The sequence below is a fragment of the Epinephelus lanceolatus genome, chromosome 16 (assembly GCF_041903045.1).
Source record: "Epinephelus lanceolatus isolate andai-2023 chromosome 16, ASM4190304v1, whole genome shotgun sequence".
Classification (NCBI taxonomy): Eukaryota; Metazoa; Chordata; class Actinopteri; order Perciformes; family Serranidae; genus Epinephelus; species Epinephelus lanceolatus.
This window is the reverse complement of record NC_135749.1, coordinates 43393729-43397756: the sequence shown is the minus strand read 5'-3', so window position 1 is coordinate 43397756 and position 4028 is coordinate 43393729.

Here is a 4028-nt window from a genome sequence, read left to right as displayed (position 1 = left end):
TTAATCGCTGGCTGTCCAGGTGATGTCCAGCAAACAATGTAGGCTTCATTAATAATTGGCAAACTTTCTGGGGAAAACCTGGTCTTATTAGGAGAGACGGCATTCATCCCACTTTGGATGGAGCTGCTCTCATTTCTAGGAACCTGGCAAACTTTATTAGTAATTTAAATCCCTGACAACCCAGAGTTGAGACCAGTACTCGGAGACGCAGTCCTATACGCCTCTCTGAGCTTCTAGTTCAGTTACCCAGCCATAGTTTTCATAGTTTTATACAAACGGTGTCTGTCCCCTGACCACCTAAATTATTTAAATCTAAAATTAAACAAAGAGGAGTTGTGCATAACAACCTCATAAAAATTAAAACCTCTTCTATGACAGAAAGACAAAACAGGAGAATTAAACGCGGACTGTTAAATATCAGGTCTCTATCGTCTAAAGCAGTGTTAGTAAACGAATTAATATCAGAAAATCATATTGATTTACTCAGTCTCACTGAAACCTGGCTGTGTCAAGATGAATATGTTAGTCTTAATGAGTCCACTCCTCCCATTCATAATAATACCCACATTCCTTGAGGCAGCGGCCGAGGAGGGGGAGTTGCAGCCATTTTTAACTCTAGTCTCTTAATCAGCCCTAAACCTAAACTAGATTATAATTCATTTGAAAGCCTCGTTCTTAGTCTTTTACATCCGACCTGGAAAACCTCGCAGCCACTTTTATTTGTTATAGTGTACCGTGCTCCTGGCCCGTACTCTGAATTTGTATCTGAATTCTCAGAGTTTTTATCCAGTTTAGTTCTTAAATCAGGTAAAGTTATTATTGTAGGCGATTTTAACATTCATGTCGACGTTGATAATGACTCCCTGGCTACCGCGTTTATCTCATTATTAGACTCCATTGGCTTCAGTCAGGGTGTACATGAACCCACTCATTGTTTTAACCATACCCTCGATCTAGTTCTGACGTATGGAATTGAAATTGATAACCTAAAAGTCTTTCCACAGAATCCCTCGCTATCGGATCATTATCTGATTACTTTTGATTTCTTTTTACTCGATTACACGCCACTTAGCAACAGTTACTATACTAGATGTTTATCAGATAGTACTGTCGAAAAATTTAAGGAAAAGATTACTCCGTTGTTAAATTCAATACCAAGTCCCTCAGTAACACAGGTTTCCTGTACCGACTTTGATCATTTTGTCGATAGCGCCGTAGGCTCGCTGCGAACAACACTTGACTCTGTAGCTCCTCTTAAAAAGAAGTTAAAAAAGCAAAGAAAGTTCACTCCTTGGTATAACTCTCAAACCCGTAAGTTAAAACAAATATCGCAAAAATTTGAAAGGAATTGGCGATTAACCAAAATGGAAGAATCTCGTTTAATCTGGGCAGACAGTCTCAAAACTTGTAAGAGGGGCCTCCGCAATGCCAGAGCAAACTATTACTCAGCATTAATAGAAGACAATAACAACAACCCCAGGTTTCTTTTCAGCACTGTAGCCAGGCTGACTGAGAGTCAAAGCTCTATTGAGCCTTGTATTCCTTTAGCCCTTAGCAGTAATGATATTATGAGCTTTTTTAATGACAAAATTCTAACTGTTAGAGGCAAAATTCATGACCTCCTGTCCTCACATAGTACCCATCTAACCTCAAACACAGCTGTAAGACCTAATATATATTTAGATTGCTTCTCCCCAATTTCTCTTCAAAAATTGACTGCAGTGATTTCTTCATCTAAATCATCAACGTGTCTCTTAGACCCCATCCCGACTAGGCTACTTAAGGAGGTCTTTCCTTTAGTTAACACTCATATATTAGATATGATCAATATATCCTTATTAACAGGCTATGTACCACAGTCTTTTAAGGTAGCTGTAATTAAACCTCTACTAAAAAAGCCCACCCTGGATCCAGAGGTGTTAGCCAACTATAGACCAATATCTAATCTTCCCTTTATGTCAAAGATCCTTGAGAAAGTAGTCGCAGACCAGCTGTGTGATTTTCTCCATGATAATAATTTATTTGAGGAATTTCAGTCAGGATTTAGAGTGCATCATAGCACTGAGACAGCACTAGTTAAAATTACAAATGACCTTCTGATTGCTTCAGACAAAGGACTTGTTGACTCTGTACTTGTTTTATTAGATCTTAGTGCAGCGTTTGACACAATTGACCATCAAATTCTACTGCAGAGACTGGATCACTTAATTGGCCTAAAAGGTTCTGCACTGAGCTGGTTTAAATCTTATTTATCTGATCGTTTTCAGTTTGTTGACATTCATAATGAATCATCCTTACGTACCAAAGTTTGTTTTGGAGTTCCGCAAGGTTCTGTGCTCGGACCAATCCTATTTACTCTATATATGCTTCCTTTAGGTAACATCATTAGAAATCACTCTATAAATTTCCATTGTTATGCGGACGATACTCAGTTGTATTTATCGATGAAGCCAGAAGAAAGTAATCAATTAACTAAACTCCATAACTGCCTTAAAGACATATAAACTTGGATGAGCACCAATTTCCTGATGTTAAATTCAGACAAAACTGAAGTTATTGTTCTTGGCCCCAAACAACTCAGAGACTCTTTATCTGATGACATAGTTTCTCTAGATGGCATTGCTCTGGCCTCTAGCACTACCATAAGAAACCTCGGAGTAATATTTGATCAAGATTTGTCTTTTAATTCTCATTTAAAACAAACCTCACGGACTGCATTTTTTCATCTGCGTAATATTGCGAAAATTAGGCCTATCCTGACCCGAAAAGATGCAGAAAAATTGGTCCACGTTTTTGTTACCTCTAGGCTGGATTACTGTAACTCTCTATTATCAGGTAGCTCTAGTAAGTCCTTTAAAACTCTCCAGCTAATTCAGAATGCAGCGGCATGTGTACTAACAGGAACTAAGAAACAAGATCATATTTCTCCTGTTCTAAATCCTACTGTTAACTTATAAAGCTCTAAATGGTCAAGCTCCGTCATATCTTAGAGAGCTCATAGTGCCATATTTTCCCACCAGAACACTGCGCTCTGAGAATGCAGGGTTACTCGTGGTCCCTAAAGTCTCCAAAAGTAGATCAGGAGCCAGAGCCTTCAGCTATCAGGCTCCTCTCCTGTGGAATCATCTTCCTGTTACGGTCAGGGAGGCAGACACCGTCTCCACATTTAAGACTAGACTTAAGACTTTCCTCTTTGATAAAGCTTATAGTTAGGGCTGGCTCAGGCTTGCCCTGTACCAGCCCCTAGTTAGGCTGACTTAGGCCTAGTCTGCCGGAGGACCCCCCTAATACACCGGGCACCTTCTCTCCTTCTCTCTCTCTCTCTCTCGTATTCTATTACTGCATCTTGATAACTCGGCCATTCTGGATGTCACTAACTCGGCTTCTTCTCCGGAGCCTTTGTGCTCCACTGTCTCTCAGATTAACTCATATCGCAGCGGTGCCTGGACAGCGTGACGTGTGTGGTTGTGCTGCTGCCGTGGTCCTGCCAGATGCCTCCTGCTGCTGCTGCCATCATTAGTCATTAGTCATACTTCTACTGTTATTATACACATATGACTATTGTCACACATGTATACTGCCAGATATTAATACATACTTTCAGCATATTGTACCACAGTAGCCAGAACTATAACTATAATATTATTACTTTCAATAATGTTGTTGTAAGCTACTGTCATTACCTGCATCTCTCTCTCTCTCTCTCTCTCTCTGTCTCTCTCTCTCTGTCTCATTGTGTCATGCGGATTACTGTTAATTTATTATGCTGATACTATAGTGCAGAAGGCATGAGAACGTATGCCCCATACGTTCTCATCGTGTGCATTTTGTAGTCCATCTTCAGAACATTGTAGTTTCACCACGGCAGACCCATGTCATTAACATCCTTCTCAGCCAATCACAGCGCAATAAATTCTTCTTCTTCGTTTGGTTTTATGGCGCGTTGCAACCATTGCTCATTAGGTGTATACCGCCACCTACTGTACGGGAGTATGTATAGACGATAAATGGATTGCCTTCCGTTTCCA